This window comes from Aedes albopictus, chromosome 3, assembly GCF_035046485.1.
Source record: "Aedes albopictus strain Foshan chromosome 3, AalbF5, whole genome shotgun sequence".
In the NCBI taxonomy this organism is placed as follows: Eukaryota; Metazoa; Arthropoda; class Insecta; order Diptera; family Culicidae; genus Aedes; species Aedes albopictus.
Genome location: NC_085138.1, coordinates 93001713 through 93024889, shown reverse-complemented (window position 1 = coordinate 93024889; position 23177 = coordinate 93001713). Strand labels below are relative to the sequence as shown.

Sequence of the window (23177 nt, the reverse complement as noted above, 5' to 3'; positions counted from 1 at the left end):
CGATTTTTCTTTTTTTTTTGTTAACTTTAAAGCAAAATTCTTCCAGGCGATTTTTTAGATTTTTTTTCCAGAAATTCTGTCATTAATTTTTTTTTCAATGTTTCTTTAAAGATTATGCAGGTAATTTTCCAAAAGTATTCCCTTAATTTTTCTTTCAATTTCTCTCAATTTCAATCACGCTCAAGCTAATCTTTTGAAGCACTTAGCAAATTGAAATGCTTGTTACAAATTTGTCTCCCCATTCATCCTATTCAAATGAACCAGCATCAAAGGATTGCCTCCACCTTGACATGAGAAATGCATTTCGCACAAGCAAGTTATAAATTTCCGGTCTTTACTATTTCGTTCTATGAATGCAGACCAATTCACTACAACTAGATCGACATCTAGCTGCTGCTGTTGTTGCTACACTCTCGTTTGCTCTCCCGAACGACCCATAAACCCAAGTCAAGTGCTGCTTCCAATTTACTCCATCCTGAAAGAAATCTAGGAAACAATCTTAACTACAGTCAGTGTGCTGTGCGACGATTGGAGCAGCACGGGCTTTCATTGCCCCCCAGATGCTGGATTGGAGAAATGAAGATCCGAGGAGAACATCGAATACCTTCTTTCTGCCAAATTGCACCCGGCATTCATTACTCCTCCTGCTCGGTAGAAAGCAACATCAGACATCGAGATTTACGAATTTTTGCATTCAACTACCGAAATATCTCCCTCATTTGACTCCCTTCGGGTGGTGCAGTTGGAGGATGCAGCGAGGACTGAAGCTGCGCTTCTACTTTATTCATCCTCATGCAGTATCCCCACTGCTGCATTTCGTAACGAGATTGCTGCCTGATTTCAACATGCGTATCTCGGGTGCAATCTGCTGCTGCTTCGGTTCGCTTGAATGAACCGAAAAGGGCACAATCTATTCGGTATGTTGATGGTCCTTGGTGAATGGTTTAGCAAGATGAATCACCACAAAAATACGCTTCAGCTGGCGGATGGCTACATATTCGTTCTTTCCGGTCTCAAAATTGCACTCGAACATCCCCATATTCTGGATCTGGATCATCATCATCAGCAGCATCCAGCATCTCTTGAGAAAAATAACGACCATCTGGAAACTTGACAGACGTCTTTTTACAGTTACTCCTGTGCAAACATTTCATCCATTCAAAAAGTTTGATTCAGTAGCTTTTTCTCCGTTGGCAGCAGTTGAAGATGAAATCTGGAAAATCTTGCTGACCTCTTGTGAGAGGTAGCCCTTCTGCGAGCAGTCCGGTGTAGCAAAGAAAAGTGACGATTTGCGACCGCACAATTCGTAGTTGGTGCTCTGTGATTGATTAAAATCTTTAAAATTGTACAATGTTACAGTATTGTAAGCAAATATTTTGGTCGGTTTTATACCATTTTCAGCGAATATTTTTTATCGTTTTCTTTGTATCACTTGCAGTCGATTTAAAAATGTTTGGAATCACGATTCTTTTTTATAGCTGATACCGTAAATTTTGGTTTCTGATGTTTACAATTTTTATTTTTGAACATCCCTACACCTTAAATAAAATTTTTGGATTCTTATTTGGGTTATCTATTTTTTGAGGCAAAAATGTAATTATTGCTGAAATTTTTCCTTGGGTAAAACGCAAGTGAGAATCCTGTAAAATGACAGAATCGACTTATTCTATAATTTTACTTGTAAATATAAATACTGTTTGCAAGGCATTAGACGCGCATTGCAAGTATTGGAGCGGCCAAGCCTACAGTGTAACATAATTGAATACATTTGTACAAAACTATAGTATCCGACATCTCATCAACCGCTCCTTTTGGTGTTTGTTATAGGTGTTGAGTGAAAACGTTGGGAAGTTATTTTTTTCTTTATGTGTATTTTAACTTCTGCTTATTCTACACTAACGTTGGGAGTGACGTTGTTCAGAAAGTTAATGTCACTCCATTGAAGCTCTCCATGGAAATTTCATGAATATTACGCCCAATTAGGAATTATTCCAGGGAAACCCCCCAACTAACATATACTAACATCTAACAATACGGCTTGATGCTGAGTAACTGTGTTGTCCATATTGACGAAAGCTTATATGCAAGCCCTATACCAATGAATCTGGCAAGCTTAATCCACATATATATATGCTGTGCAAGCAGCTTCTATGCCACCAAGTAATAGCTCTTTTCTTAGCTCCTATGTAACCACTAACTGAATAATATCTTGAGAAGGCGCTTTTTCAGCCTTTTCACAGTTGTTAAACAATAGTTATACGGCATCCCAAAATAAATCGACTCAATATAATAAGGTTATGTATACCGTGATACAATACATGTGGAACTGGAGTTATCACCATTAAACTTTAATAATTAAAGTACTTGCCGCTACTTGGAATCGAATTCCCGATCTCCTTATCCACTGGTCCCGATAATATCCTCGCTGCAACACTGCTATACATAAATAGCAAAGAAAATAGCCCGTTTATTCTACTCCACACAATGCTTCATAATTGTCACAAGAAACCTAACTTTATCTTACTGCAAAAGCATGTGAAACGTCAAACCCAATAATATTTACATTGAACAAGCTGTGTGGTTGCGCCAACAGGCTCTTTGTCACAGCTCCTAGTTGAAGGAGTGCTCTTTGTGTATTTGGCAACATAACAAAACGTGCTGTATAAAAGCAGCTGTTCTATTGGCTGGTACTCTTATTCGATTTGCATATATTCCGGCTAATCTCCTGGAGTTGGATTAAAGTGAAATAAAAGCAACCCAAACAATATCACAGAACAGAGATGGATAGCTGTAAAGTATTTGTGTAGTAGCTATATATCCCGCTTAAAGTTTGTTTTGACAAAATGGTTACATCCGACAAGCCGTGTTGGTATACCAACAGTTTCTTTATAACAGCTTTTGGCTGTAGTTATATCGCACAACGGCCTTCATAGCGCTGCTGGTTTGTGAATTTATCAGTATAATTAATTGTACTGCATAGAAGCAACTGTTTTGTTTGTAGGGACTCCTATTCGATTTGTTCAAGTTTTCACATCTCCCGGGAACTCTCCCGGAGTTGGAATAGAGTGCAGTAAAGCCAGCCACAGTTCTTATGGCCAAGATAAGTTTGTGGCCAAATCTGAAGCTTCTATTCTTCATGCGATTGGCCAAAACTAGGAAACATTGCTAGAATTTGGTCAAAACTAACGCCGCGTTTTTATTTTGACCAGTATTTTTTAATACATAAATTAAGTATAAGCGCAGTTCCTGCACTCTCGCATAGTAAAGAGTAGTTGATCATTCATGTGTTTCGACAAAAGACCGCAATATAGCCAGTGCTGTCATGGTTAAAACAAAGCTAATTACTAGTAGTTTCACGATTCAGGCATACTTAATGGAATTCCTTTTACGAGTTCATAGGTCGTCTTCAGGAGTTTCTCAAGAACTTTCTCAAAAGATCAATCTTGAGGTTTCTTCAGGAGTTTTACAGGACGGTTTTTTTAATGTTTGTCACAGATGTTTGAGCATGTTTTTGTTCATATATTTCTTCCAAATTCTTCGGAAGGAAATCTTCTACGAAAATTATCAGAATTTTCTCTTCAAAGATTTCTTCAAAAGATGCTATTCCTGGATTCAAAGATTCTTTTAGAAACTCCTCTAGGATTTAGATTCAGAGGTTCAGAAATTTCTCCATGGAGCCTTTTAAAAAATATTTGTTGGAATTTCTACAGAAGTTCTTCAGATATATCCCTAATATTCAAGGATTTTCTGGGGCATTTATTAAGAAATTCCTCTAGAAAATTTTCATTCAATTCTACTGGAAATTCCTCTGGGGATTTCTCCAGAAATAAGGATTTATTCAAACCAAGTGATTGTTAAAGATTTATTCAGATATTTCTTCAGATATTCATTCAGACTTTTTTTCGATGATGATTTAGGAAATTTCCAAAAGATTCTCTAGTTCTTCTAGACACTCTTTCATTATTTTTTTTTCTGCAGGTTTCACTCGAAAAAAAATCTCCAGGCATTACTTAAGGGATGTTGTGTACTTATCTCTTCGGAACTTGTTTGAGGAATTCTTCTAAGAATTTTGCCAGAAGTTCCTCAAGGGCTTCTTCCAGAGGGATCCTTCAAAAAATATTGAGGAATTTCTTCAAGTCCTTTCTTCAAGGCCTTTTTCAGTAATTTCCACAGACATTTTCAAGATATAACTTTAGAATATTTTTTCACAGATTTCTACAGGAAACTCTCTTAAAATGTACCAAACATTTGTTCTTAGAATCACTTTCAGAGTTTCTACAGAAAATTTTCATGATTTTTTCTAAGAATTTTGAAAAAAAGTACTTTAAAGGTGACTAGCTTTTATGTATTTCCGTTAGGAATCTTTATAGGTGTTACCAGGAGTTTTTATGTGATTGCTTTGAACTATCCACCAGACATTTATGCAGAAATTCCATCAGGGATTATTTCAGAAATTCTATCAGTTTTTTTTGTAACTTCTAAAATAGATTCTGAAAAAAAAATCTCGGGAGGAATATTTCAATCTTTTTCAAGAAATCCTAGCAGCATTTCCTGAGGAAATTTCTTGAAAAATATCTGGAGAGGCTCTTAGGGAAGCCTTCGATGGAATTCCTACAAAAGTGTATTGAAGAATTTTAAGAAAATCCCGGAAATCTTTCTATAAAATCTTTGAGGATTTTGAATGTAAACCAACAGCAATGTGTGTACGTATTTTTGAAAGAATTCCTGCATAAATGTTTGGAGAAACGCCCAGATTAGCTTCTGTAAAAACCGCTGGGAAAAAAACATGAGAAAATTCTAAAAACCTAATATAGATTTTTTTTAAATAATTTCTAAATACATTTCTTAAAGAATTCGAGGAAACATTCATAGAGTTGTCTGCATAGGAAGTGCCAGAGAAATTTCTGAAGAAAAGCATGGACATATATCTGAAAAAAGTTCTGAAGAAATTTCTGTTAGTACTCCGGCAGAAATCTCTGGAGAAATTCTCGCTTGAGTCATTGAAAGTGATAATGCAAGAACCGCTGGATGACTTCCGGCATGATTTTATGGATTATTCCTTGGCGAAAAAAATTGGACATATTCCTGCGGGAATTTTCAATGGAATACCAAAAGCAATCATAGTATGTACAAAATTCTGGTTGAATTTTAAAGAAGTACTTGTACGAATTTCTGAGGGAAGCTTTGGGAAATTTGCAGAAAAAAAACAAGTGATTGAATTGAAAAAATAAAAATAAAAGAATTTCTGCTGTAGAAAATTCTGAAGTTTATTTTGTACTAACTTAAGATGGTTTCTCCAAAAAATCACAAGAATGTTTTTAAAGTAACCTCTAAGGAGTTCCAGAAGGAACCCAAAGAAATCTACATCGAAGAATTCTTGAAGAAAGTTCTCGGTAAATTCTTGAGCGAATATCCGAAGGAAGGCCTGGGAAATTTTCTCAAGTAATCCCTGGAATAATTTCTGAAGGAGGCTGAGGCCGATTTCTCAAAGAAATTTCTGGGGGCATTTCTAACGGAGTCCGGAGCTTTTGATTTTTTGAGAAAAAAATGCTGAATTTTTATTTTTGAAAAATCCGTCGAAGATTTCTAGAAGAATTCGTAGAGAAATTTCAGGAGGATCCTGCAGGAGAATTTCTGAATCAATTCATGGGAGATGTTATAGTAAAAAAAACTTGCAAAAGATATCCGTGGAAAACTTTCTGGAAGATTTTCTAAAGAAATTCATTAGGCATTTCCGAGGAAAACAAAAAAAAAAGGTTTTGAAAGAATCTCTTGGCGGATCGACTGAGAAGTTTACTGTAGGAATTAAACGGCTACGCAGTCTTCAAAACGGAAAACGAAGTTTATTGTTTGCCCGACGTTTCGACACTGGGGTTTTGTGTCATCTTCAGGGGTAACTAATTGTTCGTTTTTGGTCTTATGTTTCGTCTAACGAACAATTAGTTACCCCTGAAGATGACACAAAACCCTAGTGTCGAAACGTCGGGCAAACAATAAACTTCGTTTTCCGTTTTGAAGACTGCGTAGCCGTTTAATTCCTACAGTTTTGAAAGAAGTTTTTAAATTAATTAAGGAATTGTCAGAGAAACCTCAGAGAGCATTCTTGGCCGAATGTTTTAAAAAATTCCTGGAAGTTTTCTGGCGGAAACGCTGTTGGAATATATAGAGAAGTACCTGGAGAATTTGTCCAGACAGGTTTTTGAATGAATCTTTCGTTGAGTTTCTGAATGAATCCTCGCAAAGAACTTCTGAAGCAATTACTGAAGGATTGCAGAAGAAATTGACGTAGGAAGTTCCGAAGTTATTGATGAAAGATTTGCTAAACGAATATTTCGAGAAATTCAGTAGTAGCAAATAATTTCGTAACAAAATCATATGAGTCTCGAGAATCTTCAGACTCTAGTTTAATTTAAAAACACTTCACTAATACTTTACTTTTGCAAAAGAAAAATAAAAAATGAATAACTCTTTTAAAGAAAAACTAGAAAGGACGAGCAAATTCCTTTTAATTCTACTACTGTGCTTATCTTCGGACAGATAGGCCTATTTCGTCTGTGACTTACAGACTTCTTCAGTGTCAAGTGCTCGACTGTCGAGCACTTGACACTGAAGAAGTCTGTAAGTCACAGACGAAATAGGCCTATCTGTCCGAAGATAAGCACAGTAGTAGAATTAAAAGGAATTTGCTCGTCCTTTCTAGTTTTTCTTTAAAAGAGTTATTCATTTTTTATTTTTCTTTTGCAAAAGTAAAGTATTAGTGAAGTGTTTTTAAATTAAACTAGAGTCTGAAGTAACAAGTTCTACTAAAAGCTCTAAAGTAATAGTAAAGACTCGAGAATCTGTCGCCCTTCCAAATTCACAAAGCTGCTTTTTTCTCCTATACGATTACGAATAGGAGCGCTAACGATAAAGTAAATATTAGTCACACGAAAGAGATTAATAAATCGAGCTGAAATTTGTACCATCGATGCACATATAATAGGTTGACAAATAGTTAAAATTTGAAAATTGTTGATGCACTCTATGAAAAGTTACATCATGTTGAACTTGTTTGTGAGAGAGTAAAAGGTTGCCTATCCCAAACATTTTGGCGAGCCCCTGACGATCCCTAGATTTCTTTAACAAAGACTTACTGAATACCCATGCAATTCCTGTTATGGGCCCCTTTGTAGAGCTCAAAAGTCCACAATCGTGGCCAGAGTTATGATGGGGATCTCGGTCGCGTTGCATTGTTCGAGGGAAAAATTGAAAAATGACGCGTGTTTGGGGCAGTTGCGATGGGGATCTCGATCGGGTTGCATTGTTCGAAGGAAAAGGTGAAAAATGACGCGTGTTTGGGGCAGGAGTGTGGAAAGTGCAGTGGCGTAGCTAGGAATTTGGGGGCCCGGTGCGGAACCAAATTTGTGGGCCCCCATGAAAAATTACAGATGTACATATTTTACAATGATAAATCTATCCTTCTAACTCTCAAAAGATCACGCCGTTGTATTTTGTACAAAACGTTGAAAAAAATCACGACTTTTGTACTCAGCATTAGCGTGATGCTGGCAGTGGTTTCCAACTAACTGACGGAAGGTTAAAAATTATTTTCTGTATTCATTCATGATTTTTTCGGGAATTTCTGCAATGGTACTTATCATCCCAGAATTCCATCAATGAGCGCAAGATTTTTTTTCCAATATGTTGAAGTGTTTTAACATTTTTTTAGGAATTGCATTAAGTAATCCTTTAGAAATTCCTTCAAAGATTGCTTTACCATTTTCTTTAAAAAAATCTTACTTGAATAATAATTACTCTTCAAGAATCGTTAAAGTGGTTAATGCAAGGGTGCCATTCAGTATTTCTCTAAACACTCCTTCACAAATTTTTACAGTGTTGTCTCCAAGGATGATTTCAAAAGTACTTCAGAGTACTTCAAAAGATTCTTGCAAAGGTTTCATCAAGTATTTCTCGAAACATTTGATCAGGAAGTCCACCAAGGATTCTAACAATAATATCTCTGAGGATTTATCTATAAGATCAAAGAATTCTTTAGAAATTCTAGGAAAAATCACTACAAAAAATTCTCCAATGATTTTTTTGGAACCAGATATTTTTCCAAGAAATTACATCGGAATTCCGGAATTCGAAAAAGAAGTCCTTCTAAAATTTCTTCACATATTCCTCCATGGTATCTTTCGGGAGATCCTCTAAATATCCCTTAAATGATTTGTCCACGGAAGCCAAGCATTTCTCCATAGATTTATTTAAGCATTTATTGCTCATCTTGGTGTTCCTTTGAAAATTTCTTTAGAATTGCTTCCAAGGATTCCTTTAGAAATTCCTTCAAGAATTACTGAAACGCTTTTTGTCGAAAAAAAATCAGCAAGGATTCTTCAAGGAGTTTCTCTAAAGTTTCATTAAAAGATTCATCCTAGAAATCCTCCAATAAATTTCCAAAGAATCCTTTGGATACTAATTTTAAAAAATCCTCCAAGGATTCCTACAGGAGTTCCTGTAAGAAAATTCTTCGAGGAACTTCTGTAAGATTTTCTTTCAAAAATCGTTCTGGATATCTTCTCACGAATTCTGAAATATCCATCTACTCTAGGAGTTTTCCCCAAGAATTCCTACAGAAATTTTTAAGTAGCATACTTCTAGGAACTCTGCTAAAAATTTCTATTGTGACTCTTGATAAGACTCCTTAAAAATTCTTTCGAAAAACCTTTTGAAAATCCATTCTAAGTTTCCATTAAGCCATCTCAGTCAAAAATTTCTCCAGGGTTTATTAATGATTTCTTCAGAAATTCCTCCGAAAATTTGTTTAAAAAGAATCTCTGAGGATTCCTGGTAGGGTCAACGTGCCTTAGTATTCTTACAATCCCAAATTCATCTTATTAGAACACAAAGCGATTATGGCACCTATTGATTACGTATTTTGTTGTTGTCATTCATGCCGCTTCTAAAAAACAAGCGCTTAATTCCTTTGTTTTCAGTAGGATGAAAACAGGAGTTTCTCCAAGGACTCCTTCTAAAACTGTTTTGCCACTATCTTCAAGAATTCTTTAAGAATGCCTAGAAGCATCTTAAAAGTGATTAATGCAAGTTTAAGACTTCATATAATATATCCATCTTCCAGTCCAATTCTACAGGAATCGCTTCAAGAATTCCTAAGGGATTGTTTCCAAGGATTTATTAAATATTTCTTCTGAAAAATCTTTCGGAGTTTCTTCAAAGATCTTGTTAGGAACCTCTGCGAGGGTTTCATAAATCGGATAAAGCGTTCTTTGCTTAATTGATTGAATAACTTCTCCAAGAGCTCTACAGAGGATTTTTGGTTCTTTTCAGGGATCGTTTTAACCGTAGTGTGTCCAGCAAAAAAGAACACCCGTAGAATGCCGTCAGTGTCACGAAACTGAAATGATCATTTCTTAATCAATTTTCCACCGATTTCATTTTTTTGCTCATTCAACTCACAATTCATTATCTTTCGAGATAATATTTAGTTGGACCGGTCCGATCATCGTGGATGCCGGAAAATCCGGATTTCCGGGCCCATGTTTTCATACAAAAAAACCTCGGGATTTTGGGTAGGTTAGTAGCAATATCGGTATCAATTCTTCTTCAATTTCTTTAGCATATAGTATCTGATCAGCCTGGGATCATAAAATGTGTTGATTTTAAAGGTGCGATTCCAGATCAGGCCTCCCGTGGGGGTTCTGGCTGGCCATGGCCACCTACGGTGTCCCAGGCTCAACAATGTGGGCTTCAATATGGTATAAGGACATGCTCTCGATAATTTGGATTTTTCGAAAAAACCCGGTGATCAGTTCGGTGCAACCAAATATTTTCTCAACAGATAACAAGTTTCTGAGTTAAATAAGCCAAACATTTTTGAAATCGGTGAAAATTGACGGAAATCGGATCGTTTCAATTTCGTGGGTACCCGGGTACCCTGCCGGTATCCACGTAATAAAAAAAATCAAAAGCCCCTCCCCCTGGCCCTCCTTACTTGAAAATGCGGTCAACCCCAATAATAGATACATATTCACGAGTTCTTATATCTAGCAGAGTTTCAACTTCCTACTCTCAATAATAGTTTAAATATCGAGATTTTAAATCGAAAAAGGTACCCGGGTACCCTGCCGGCCACATAAGGGTTAAAATTCTACCAAGGTTTTATTCAAAATTCTAAAGTAATTCCTTCAAAGAGACCTTTTGAAATTTGAAAGATTTCTTTATTAGTTTATCCAATAATTCTTTTGCGATTTCTCCAAAGATTCAGTTGATTCAAATAAAAATGTAAGATTTTTTTCAAGCATTCTCACAGAAATTTCCCTAAAAAAATTCTACTGGTATGCCTTCAAACATTTTTGCGATTTTTCTTAGGAAATTGTTTTTGAACTTCCTTAGAATTTTGGAAATTCCTTAAGTGTTTTTTTGATATTTTCTTCGGCCTTGTTTTTTTTTTTTTTTTGTTAATTCGTTTTGTTTGTTTTTTTTTTAATTCGCAAGAGTGTATCTCATGAAATTTCAAAAGTAACAATAGACAGAATTCCGTAACGAATCATCATATGAAATTTCCTGAGGAATTACCAAAGGAATTTTCCGAGGAACTACTAGAGAAATTTTCTAAAATTACCGCCTCAATTTACAAACGAATTGACTAAGGAATTTTCAAAGTATCTTCCAAATGGATTTCGAAAGGATCTATTGAAAGAATCACAAAAGTATTTGTTAGGTATATTAATGGGAATGCCGGTGAAACTTCAAAAATAATGCCGTAGATGTTTTCAAAAATAAAAACCTAAATTAATTTCGTACTATATTGTTCAGAAATTACCGAGTTACTGAACCAAATTTCAAAGGAATTGCCGAAATAGTTTTAAAAAAATGTCCAAGAAAACCCCAATAATAATCTTATAGAAAATTTAGGATCAAATAAAAAAAATGGCTAGAAAAATTTCCAAAGGCTTTGCCAAAAAAAAACTCCGCCAAAAGTAATATAAAAAAATCAACGAAAAGTTGTAAATGGAATTTCCAAAGAAATTTCAGAAGAAAAAAAACTGAAGAAGTTCGCAAAGCCATTGCTGAAGCATTGCCGAGAACTGATTAAAGAAGTTTCAAAAAAAAAAAATTGCCTAACAATTTCTCAAAAAAATGCCATTGGAATTTTCAATTAAACTTGTAACAAAAATAAAACTTGTTACTTGATACCAAAGGAATTCCGAACATAATAGCTGAGAAAATTTTCAAATGAATTGCCAAAGAATTTTTTTCAAAATAATTAGGAAAAAACAATTTTCGAAGTAAATTTTCAGAGTATCTGCCGAAGGAGTTCCCAAATAAATTTTCAAAGATATTCCTTAACAAATTCCTGCACGGATTTCCAAAGTAATTACTAACAAAGATCCAAAAGAAACTTCCGAATGGAAATTCTAATTAAAACAAATGCAAGAATTCTCACAGAAATTCGTCCAAGAAATGTTATTGGAATTCTTTCAATAAATTCTTTGGGTATTCTTCAAAGGTTTCCATCTATTGATTCCATTAAAGATTTACTAAGCAATAACACCCATTTCATCCGGATTTCCTTCACGATTTTTTCTAACGATTTCATCAAGCATTTGTTCCAAATGAGGAACTCCAAGAACTTTGTTTCTGAAGCAATTTCTTCAGTAACATGTATTCGCACGAATTACATAAGGAGTTTTTTTTAAGATTTCAAGAAATGATCCCTTTGGGGCTACTCCGCATGATCCCTTGAGCAAATTTCCCAGAGGAATCCTTTAGGAATTCCTTCAAGACTAGTTTTCAGAAATTTCTACAAGGGTTCTTAATGAAATATCTCAAATGGTTTTTCTTGAATTACTTTCAAGAATTTCTTACGAAGCATTGTTCAAGCATTTCAAAGATATCTACAGAAATTCTTCCAATAATTGCTGTATGAAATCGTCCAATGATTCCTTAGGCATTTTTTTTTACAATTCCTCTTTCACAATTCGTTCATGAATCCTTCAAGAAATTCCAGTGAAGATTTAGTCTTTTTCTCCAAGGATTTTTTCAAGCTGCGTTACAAAGATTTTTCCGGGGATTTCTCAAAGTTTTCGTCAAAGGACTCCCGCACAAATTCACTCAAGGGGCGTTATGGATATTGCCCCAAGGCTCCCAGCAGAAATTTCCCCATGAAAATCTATAAGAATTCTTCAAAATTGTTTTTTGATTTACATCAACGAATTTGAGAGGAATTCTAAGGGTTAATGCCATTGATTTCTTTGAAAAGTAATATAGGCATTTCATAATTAATTCTTCCAAACATCCCTTTGCTTTCAAAATTTCTTCAGGAATCCTTTACGTAATTGCTTATTGCTTCTTTACGTTATTGCTTACCTTTAGTACTTTTACTACTGCTTCATACCCAATTATTCTTTCCGAATACATCTTAGCGTTCATCTAGAAGATTCTTCGAGGATTCCTTTCAAAACTCTTCCAAAAAATCCTGCAAGCATTTTTACAAGGATTCGTTTGTGAATTCCTAAGATTTTATTTTTAGAAAATCTCACAAGGATCCATTCAGGAGCCATACCTGATCAAGCATGATCTCAAAAATTCACCATAGATACTTTCCATGAGGAACTCCTGCCAGATTCATTCTTGGAGAAGTCTCTTAAAGAGTTCTTGGAGGAATTTGTTAAGATTCATCTGAAGGTTTCGTTAAAGGACTTCATGGCATAATCCTTGATGGACTTTATGAAGGGATCCGAAAAGGTATTCCTGAAGGAATGCTTGAAGGAATTCGTAAAAAAGGAATATTTGAAGGATTCCTCAATATTTTTTTTGAAGAAATTTCTGAAGAAATTCTTGGAGGTATTTCTGAAGGAATCAATTCAAGTATTTCAAAATCAATGCTTATAAGAATTTCTGAAGCAATCCATGAAAAAAGTTCTGAAGTAAATGTTAGAGGATTTTTTTGTGAAAGTCTTTAAAGTAACTGCTTGATAAATCGTTATACATATTCTCGAAGGCAAGGTAAGTATTTACCTTGCCCGAAGGAAATCTAGCAGAAACCCTTCAAGGAATACTTGGAAAGAAATACTTGATGAAATCGTTGGAATACGTTGATTTCACTTATTTTTCATACGAAAGCAAAACAAAATCGATAAATTATTGTTATTACGATTTCGACTTGACATGGGTTTAGATCATAACTTTCATAAATGCGGCCTCTGCATTTTAGCTGCTACCTTAAGCTAAGTCTAACAACTGGTCCTGTTATTAAGATATCAAGAACGTTTTCACAATGCTCATAAATTTTACTTCCAAATCGGTAATGAATTTCGCTAAATCCAATTTTAATTTCAAACACGTTTTCTTGTAATTTTGGGGCCATCTATGTGCCCCATTCCATAAAACTCTTACTAATCACGAAGGGGCCCCCACATACCTATCAGCAGTTCTGCGAAGTGTTGAACTTATACTTATAGGAAACCTTCGCTATTTAAAGAACTTTATTCAAACTAGTGTTAGAAACCTTCCTTGATTTGGAGGCCCCCTGAATTCGGGGGCCCGGTGCGGACCGCACCCATCGCCCCCCCCCCTTGCTACGCCACTGGGAAAGTGACACGTGTTTGGAGCAGGTGCACATTGTCCTTCCTCGTGATGTGATAAAAATGGATGCACACTTGGTAGCAAACAGTATTGCAGAAAATTGAAGGAGTAAGGGAGTGGCTGCAGTCATCCGACGACATGCAACTGGGTGAGATCATTCCGAGTTTTTTTCTTCACATTCTAGAAGAACAACTTCTAATTTCGCCAATGCGTTTTCATGAGGACTCCTGGGGTCTGTAATATCTGCAAATTAATCCTGTAGCTCTGGTGCTGGCCTAATATTGAAGCGATAAAAATGTTAGAAGAAAGTGAATGCAGTTCACAACAATCATTGAGCAAATTAAAAATAATTGGCATAATTACCTCAACGGCTGTCGATCACAGGTAACACATGGGACTACTCTTAGTAAAATATCTAATCATATATATAAAATCCCAGCATTGTCTGTCTGTCCGTAACGCTCGGAAATATTTCATTGAAATGTTTCACCATAGCTATATCAAACTTCTAAAAATTTCTAGAACTTTCTAGAAGTTATTGGACTTTTCTGAAATAATTAAAAAAATATATATTCTGAAATGTTCTAGAACATCAAAATTCTTCAACTTCCGAGGACTTTCTGCAAATTACTGAAAATTTCAGAAAAAAATAATATTCTGGAATGTGTTGGAATGTTGATCTTCTTTAAATTTTGAGAACCCTGGAGTTTGTTGTTTCGGGTTTAGCGCCCCAAACATTCATTTACGGTAACTTGAAATGAAATTATAATTTCCCAGTTCCTGAGAAGCTTCTGAAAGTTTCACTCCATTCCAGGGATCAGAACCCTATAACCGGCATTCACAAGTCAAAGGAGTGTACTTGGAAAGATACTTTCTGGCGTTTTTCTTTTCCAGAAAATTCTTCCATTCAAAGGACAAGAACCCTACAACAGTCGTTGACAATTAAAAAGTGGATACATGATAGTATACATACCTTCTGGCGCTTCTGATGCGAATCCAATGCATGGTGAAATGTTTCGCACATCATAGATATGAAATCCCAGAGTTGTCTGTCCTTCCGTCACGCTTTGAAATGTTTCGTTGAATGGTTTCACAGGATAAGACAGTTATGCAAGTATTATCTTTGCATTGTTCCGTCGTGCATTGATGCATCGCTGCATTGTTGCATCGTTTCATTGATGCATCACTGCATTTTTTGCATTGGTGCATCGTTGCATTGCGGCATCAATTTTGTAGAAATATCTAGAAGTTTCCAAGGTTGGATACATAACTTAATACCTTCTGGTGCTTTCGAAAGAGGTGCACCATGCTCAGTGAAATATTTCACATATGCATTGATACATTAACCTTCTAGAAAGCTTCTAGAAATTTTCCTTCCAGAAAGTTCTAGGATTTTCTTGATTGGATAAAATACTACTTTTTTAGGAACGTGGCTAGCCACGCTAGGTCTGCTAGTTCGAAAATAGCTATCTAAGCTTGAAAGTTTATTCTCTGTAGGGTAAAAGGGTATAATGCGCCCCACCGGGGCAAGACGCCCCCCTTCATTTTCTAGCGATTCAAACGCTTTTCGCATGCGTGATCGATTAGAAATCTTAAATATTGAAGAATAATTGCCATCAAGCTGGTCCGTTAGTTGATTGGTACAGAAAAGCAATAAAAATATAAAAAAAAACCTGAAGTCGAGGCTTTTGGCGTAATATTTTACCTCCTGTAAGCTGACTTCATTGTAAACGCAGCTAGCTCTGCTCGCTGGAGTTATTGTGCAACTTTTATGCAGTTAAACACTTAGTAAAAGACCCTCCTAGGATAAGCATGTGGTGGAATTATTCTCTGGGACAGTTTTATCACAGGGCTGGACGTTTTTCTTTTGATGGGGCGTATTGCCCCGTTTGTTTTTAAACGGCAAATTTTGGAACGTTCTCGAAAAACGTTTCAAAGCTTCCGTAGCCGCCCCTCCAAAGGCAAAGTTCGCATGCAACACTTCAGTGACTTTAGGAACAATGATTTGCAGTGGACAATAGATGGAATAAGGCGCCAGTTTTAGATATATTGCCATTTCTGCTTAGGGGGGGCATATTATACCTGTTTACCCTATACCTACTCGAAATTCAATACTGTGGGAAACGCGCGACTATTTTCGTGAGTCAATCGGTTTTCTCGTTAGGGAGATGGGGATGCGAATATTGAATGCGAAATCAGAAGCGCGCGATAACATTCGTGAGAAAGTCGGGTTTTACGGTTGTGTAAATTTTAATGCGGTGATGCGTTTAATATAGAACGATCGTTGTATAAGCATTAGGGGAATTGTGGGAAAAATAAAACGGGGGGGGGGGGGTGGGGGGGGGGGGGGGTGGCTAAAATGAACAGGGTGGTGTTTTACAGCAATTAACGTATTTCTGCATGTTTCAACGATTGGATTCTGTGTGATAGAGTAAATCATCATACTTCTGCAGATTTTGAACTTTGAAATTAAATAAACCACTTAATTATAATGAAAAGTTCAAAAACCACGTGAAAAATATGCTCTGATGTAAAATTGAACTTATCTGCATTAAGGTTCATTCGAATATTTTTCGCAGATTATGACATATGTAATGTCATATTCCAATAATGTACTCCCAAAAGACAATATTCAGTTGAAAAAAATAATTAGGTTACGCTTTCAATACAATTTTAGGAAGAATTTTAAAACCAGCACGACTTGGGGGTAAAATAAACAGCTGGTTCAAACTATATCCATTTTTTATAAAATTTTGTGCAATCTCGCTATATTGAAATCTAGAATACATATTATGACACAACTAGAGAAAAAAGTTAAGAAAAAATATTTTACACTTATAAAATAAAATTTTTATCCTAAAAACCGCTTAAATGTACTATTTTTTTTACAAATAATGATTTCAGTACATTCCAAATTTTATATCAAAGGTTTTAAAAGTGTAGCATATAAAGTTTACATTGAATTTGTTGACCTATACTTAAATATATCGAAATTAAACATTTAAGCTAGTTTTTGAAGACATGTTCATTTTACCCCCATCGATTGTTCATTTTACCCACACTATTTTTCATGACTCTGTTTTCTTGCATTTTTTGCAATCGAAAATAATGTGAGAAAATTGTATTTTTTATCAATATTTTCTTCCAAAACTCCTAGAATATATTACCATCTACGATGTAACAGGAAAAAAAAGGAAGATTTTGTCATATTTTATTGGAAAAGACGACAAACGTTTAGGGTGTTCATATTACCCCCAATCGCCCTACCCTTACTATCGCGACCAAATAAATCATATTCGGAATGAAGACCGTGTCGTGTATTTTCATATAACAAGTGGATCATATCACCTAGCAAAGGTGGCTCCAAGATCCACACCTTACCCTACGCTACTAACAAATACTCCTTCCCGAGACAACTGTGGGGATGCTGTGGATTCCACGGTTTCTAGTAACAACGGTTGTCGAACTAACATTCCTTCCCCTTTCCCGATGACCGTAAGGACGTGGCCGGCGCCGTTATTGACTTAAAAATATTGAACTCTCGAATTGTGCACATTGAGAGTGTGTTGCTAGTCTCAAGCAGCAGTCATTGGATCTCTGCCCAACTTCGATTGTTCTGGCCAATCACGGAGTAGCAACTACGATGTGTACGGTTATCTTTGCTTTGCTTTGCTCAAAAGTCCACAATCGTGACCAAACCTACCAAACTACGATGTTTCATTGACAAAACCGCGCATCACACCAGCTGACACAAGCAGTGCTTCAAAATCATTGCACATTTTTTTTTGCTATGGGCGTCCCCCTTAAGCTACCAGAGACACAAGCGAAGCTCAAGACAAAGTCATAAAAGTGGAAATGTGATGAGAGCTTTTTAATTAAACTTTGCTGTTTGCTGTCGAGTTGTTCTGTGTTATTTTTGTTGGTTCATCGCGCCTCGCGTTGAGCGAATGAGCGAGTGAGGCTTTTGCCCAGCCCAGCGTCGTCACTGAAGCTCCCCAAACTGATGAAGAAGTTATTTTTCAACAACAAACGGTTGAGAAATTTTGAAGGGAGGAAAAAGTGCACACGAAATGCTTTCAAAGAAGCCACTTATAGGCGACCAAATGTCGATATAGCACATCATAGCTTGCGGATGGGTGGATGGATGGACTGGATGGCGGAAAAAAATGTGTCGTCTTCTCGCCAGGGCGAGAGGGGAAATTGAAATGTGAAATTTTGGAACAAGGTTCATTTATTTTTGGCACTTATCTATCTAAGGATGTTGTGAGAGGTGTTGGACGAGCGGGTGTATACGACAATGGGGGGAAGGACTCAACGAAAGCCGAGTTTCTATTACGCGGAACAAGATGCGTAAACGTAGATCGTTGTAAAGTTTTTCGGATTTCGGGGAAATTGGTGTACTCATTTTAAGCTTGAATGTAGTAGAATAAACGTGTCACACCGGATCTGACCTTGGTATTTTTTAAACGTATGTAAACATCATTGAATGAAGTATAGCAATCATGAAACCACTTACCTATTCATCTTGGTTGGCGGCGTGGCGTACGGGACGCCCAGGAACGCTTCGATGGGTTTGAGGAATTTGTAACCTTCCAGCGGCAGGATGAGGCCCTGGAGCCGCCCGTACCGCGTCTGCACGATCCGCTGGCTGAGGCGCGAGTTCTTGTACAGGTCCATCGTGGACCCGTTCAGGTGCCGCACCAGCAGGAAGTAGATGATGCAGAAGTACTGGAACTTGACGAACATTTTCGGGGTCGGGCAGTGTCGCGTCTTCGTCGTCGTCGTCGTCGTCGTCGTCGTGGTCCAATCAATCACTACCGTTGTTGTTGATGCCAGAATAATAGCCGAACACTAACGACCTCACCATTTCGTTGAGCACTAGTTTCTCACCACGGACAGTCTGACCAACGACCGACGTCAGCAATTCGACGGTTCAACGACGACGTTTATTTACACACTATTATTTCTTTCTTCCGTTTCCGTTTTTCCGTCACTCTGAATAGCGAACCACAAACCGCACAGAAGTTTTCTTTTCGCCGTTACTGCTAAACTGACCAACACTCAAGCCTGGTGGAAAATAATTTTGGCTTTTAATTTTATTTCTCTTTCATTTTTCGGTTTTTTTTTTGTTATCTGGCGCAACAACCCCTCCCGCTGAGCATTTCTTTTGATTACTTGAGTTTTGTGGCTCAACGGTTGTGGGCGGCAACGGAGCTTTTCATTGCACTCTTGGAACTGGTTGTGTGTACTGCTTTTCTGAATGATGTGATCGATTTTGTATAGTTTAATACGATTTTTACTGACGATCACTTAACAGAAAAAATATGTGATTAAATTTCAGCGAGAAATCATGCACATAAAGGGAATGCTAGAGTTAGTGCACTTTTACATGAGATATAATGTAAAATTACATTATCATCGTGTAAGTTTCCGCCAACCATCGCGTAAACCATCATGGACTCCAACCGATTACGCGACTATTGGCGGAAATTTACACGAACGTAACGTAATTTTACATGATATCTCAAGTAATATGCACTAACTGTAGCATTCCCTTTATGTGTATCATTTCTCGCTGAATTTTAATTAGGGGGATTAGGGGCATAATGGACACACTAAGCAAATGAGTATGTTAAGCCTGTATAACAGCCAAAAACATAGCATGTTATCAGTTGGCTTACAACTTTAACTTGTTTCCTACGTATTTCAATCATTTACAGCTGGTAGAATGTAATTATTGTGAAGAAATAAAGAATTGTAAACCGAGTGTTTTTTGGGGCTGGAAGGAAAGGTACGGGGCATAATGGACACCCCTGCATATTTTATGCTGTATCTTTGAGAATATCGACCAGCTAAGTAATTTGCCATCGGAGATCAATACCACAGATATTATACTCCATCTTAGACGAGTTTACATAACTTCAAAGTTAATTAAATAAATTTTAGGCTAAAATAATCGGATTGAATTTTTTCAAACTCTTTAAAACGCCTAACAGTATGCAACGCACGTACATCCATTCATAATTGCCAGTGTTCATTTCGCCCCGAATTGACTACAACATTGAAATTGCTATTTTCAGTGTGTTCGGATCAAAAATATAATAGGGGTGTTAGGGGCGTAATGGACACCCTAAGCAAATGAGTACATTAGGCCTGTATAACAGAGTAAAACTTAACATATAATCAATTGTCTTACAACTTTAACTTGTTTCCTACGTCTTTCAATCATTTACAGCAGGTAGAATGTCTTTATTGTGAAGAAATAACGAATTTTAAAACGTGTGTTTTTCAGGGCTGGCAGGAAAGGTACGGGGCGAAATGGACACCCATCGGGGCATAATGGACATCCCTGCATATTTTATGCTAATTCTTTGAATACATCCATCAGTTAAGTAATCTGCCTACGGAGATCAATGTCACAGATATAATTCTCCATCTTAGACGAGTTTACATAACATCTAAGTTAATTAAACAAACTTTAGGCTAAAATAATTGGATCGATTATTTTCAAACGCTCTAAAACACCTAACAGTATGCAATGAACGTACATCCATTCGTAATTGCCAGTGTTCATTTCGCCCCGAATCGACTGCAACATTAAAATTGCTATTTTAAGTAAATTCTGATCAAAAATAAAATACTTCATCCATCGCTAAATCTTCGTATACATGTAGATAAGGTAACAATTCACTTGTTTTTGTGGTAAACACACTTAAACACTCGTAATACCTTATTTGATGCTGCTACGAAATTATAAGAATTTCACCATATGAAAAACATATTTCAATTTCAATGATATTTTGGTTATTTTGGAGCAATATAAATGGTACTTTTGCAAAATAGAACCATGACTTGTTCCTTTACACTTATGCATTGAAAGTTTTACATAAAAGTCAACGGTTTCGGCAAAAACAGGGGTGTCCATTTCGCCCCGGGTGTCCATTATGCCCTTAATCCCCCTACTTCATCCATTGCTAAATCTGCGTATACATGTAGATAAGCTAACAATTCACTTGTTTGTATGGTGGACACACTCAATCACTCGTAATAACTTATTTGCTGCTGCTTCGAAATTATAAGAATTTCATCATCTGAAAAACATATTTCAATTTCAATGATATTTTGGTTATTTTGAAGGAATATATTTAAATGGTACTTTTGAAAAATAGAACAATGACTTGTTCCTTTACACTTATGCATTGAAAATTTTACATAAAAGTTAACGGTTTCGGCAAAAACAGGGGTGTCCATTTCGCCCCGGGTGTCCATTATGCCCCTAATCCCCCTACATATTTTTTTCTGTGTTCTTATCAAAACTATATTCAATATTTTTAAAATCTACATCTTTGAAAAGAAATTTAAGTTTATGTACATAATATTCAATTTAGTTTTTTTAATACTCTCTGAATGTTTTCCAAGTGATGGTAAAATCAGAGCTGGTTACTCAGGTTTTCCAAAATTCAGTTCCCCCCATGCAGGTGCACCCCCACGAAAATAACTTCACAATTGCGCCTAATTTTAGGGATTATTCCGGGAAACCCCTCTATGCATTAATGTTTTTCGATTTTTTTGTAATTATTTCTAAAGGGACATTCTTGGCGGAATTCATTCATACTATGAAACGTAAAAACTTGAAGAATTTTTAGGCAAAGTACGTTTAATTAACAAAATGAGAAATAAATTTTTGAAAAAAATTACCACTTGTTTTGGTGGGATTCGAACCCACGACTGCGTATCGCTAGTCCGGCGCTTTAACCAACTAAGCCACAAAACAATTGGCATCTAAGTACCGAAAGAGAGATGAAGTTGTGAAAAACGGACCCGGTTAGGGTGGTGCTTGGAATCCAGTTTGACTTTCTATTCCGCAGAATTGTAACTTGTTCTGTGGCTTAGTTGGTTAAAGTGCCGAACTAGCGATACGGAGTCGTGGGTTCGAAACCCACCAAAACAAGTGGTATTTTTTTCACAAATTTAACTCTCAATTTGCCAATTAAACGTACTTTGCCTAAAAATACTTCAAGTTTTTACGTCTATTTCCGGAAAAGGGCAGTAAAATCATTGTCATACTATGAGTTTAGCAAGAACTTCTCTTTAAATTTCTAGAAAATTCATCAGGATCACTTCCAAGGCAGATATAAGAGATATATTGTTGTGCAAATATCAAATGCGGTAAGATTTTCTAACTAGTAACCCGATGTCAGTGGTAGCTTTTGAATCCTAGGTTGACGATGGTTTTGGCTATTGTTGCTAAGTTGCCTTTGGTAAAACTGTGTTAATGCGCTCCATTTGGGCACCGTTTGCATCTTGAACGCACACAGCAATACACATTTTTCTGTATTATTCAGATTTTTGATCATCTATACAAACAAGATACGGAGTACAAAAAGTGAATTTGTTTTCAATAAATTGAATGAATACTTTATAAATTGCTGCTCAAACTTTTACGAAATTAAGAAAATTTGTATGTTTTCCCGCGTGATTTAGAAAAATAAATACTAGTAAAAGTCGAAAACCGTCAAAAAGTAGTACATTTTTTTAGTGTTTTATTTAAATCTATTACTCTCGGTGTCTGCTATACCGTCAAATACGACGATACAGAAAAATCTGTATTGATACTGATTTTTAATAAAATAAAATGGCATCACTGCTCCACGGACACCTCTAAAAATAACTTTGGGAATTCTCACAGGATTTATAAGACAAAACTGAAATTTTTACGGAAAGAAGATTGTTGCAGGATTTCTAAGAATGATTTTGGCAAGGATTCCTCTGAAGATTTTTTAAATATCCCTTCAGACAAGCCCGTGCACAGTAAAGGCGACAAGAGAGGTTTTTCCTAAATTCGGCAGAAGGCGGAGGGGCGCCTAGTATACGAAACATCGCCAATGGGAGGGTTTTAGCCCCCAAAACCAGTCCCTTGTGCACGGGTTTGCCTTCAGAAAGCATCCATGTCCAAGGATTGTTGTTTACTTTCTTCAGAGATTCCTCGAGAGATTCTTTCAGAAACTCCTCAAAAAACTTTTCTTGGTACTATTTCAAAGTTTCTCAAACAAAAAAAATCTTAAAATGTTGATCTTTTAAAACTAGAAACTGATCCACGAGAATCCTTAGAAATTTCTCCTAGGGTTTCTTAATGGATTCCAAAAGAATGTCTTTCAATGATTGCTATATAAACACGTGCTTATATTCATGTATAAACCTTCATGTGTTTCTTCAAACATTACTGAAGCAATTCCTCGAGAAATATTGTCTGTTTTTTTTGTAGGAGTTTTTCTTTGGGATTTCTCCAAAAATTCTTGAAATTTCTTAAGACATTCTTCTTGGAATTTCTCCAGCGGTTTCTCTAGGAATTCCTCCAAACGTTTACTCAGAAGATACAATTTCAGGAGATTTTTTGTTCACAATGATTTGAAAAAATTTCTCTCTTATAGAATTTTTCTTTATGAATTCAGAATGTTCCAGAATCTATTTTCAGAAATTATTGCTTCAATGTGTATTGGCATCTAAACCAAAAAAGAGATGGGTTTGTAAAATAAGGAGTGTTCCCAGTGTAGCTTTGGAGTCAATTTGGCTTCCTATTCCGCCAGTTC

At 36.2% G+C, this 23177-nt stretch overlaps 1 long non-coding RNA gene across 2 annotated transcripts in view; it reads right to left on the bottom strand.

Annotated features, from left to right (window-relative positions):
• LOC134289778 (uncharacterized) overlaps window positions 1–23177 on the bottom strand; it is a 710729-nt gene that overhangs the window by 330269 nt on the left and 357283 nt on the right. For both annotated transcript variants that reach the window (XR_009998660.1, XR_009998661.1), the window contains exon 5: window positions 18104–18654. This is a non-coding gene — a long non-coding RNA (uncharacterized LOC134289778). The remainder of the gene's footprint in view (window positions 1–18103; window positions 18655–23177) is intronic.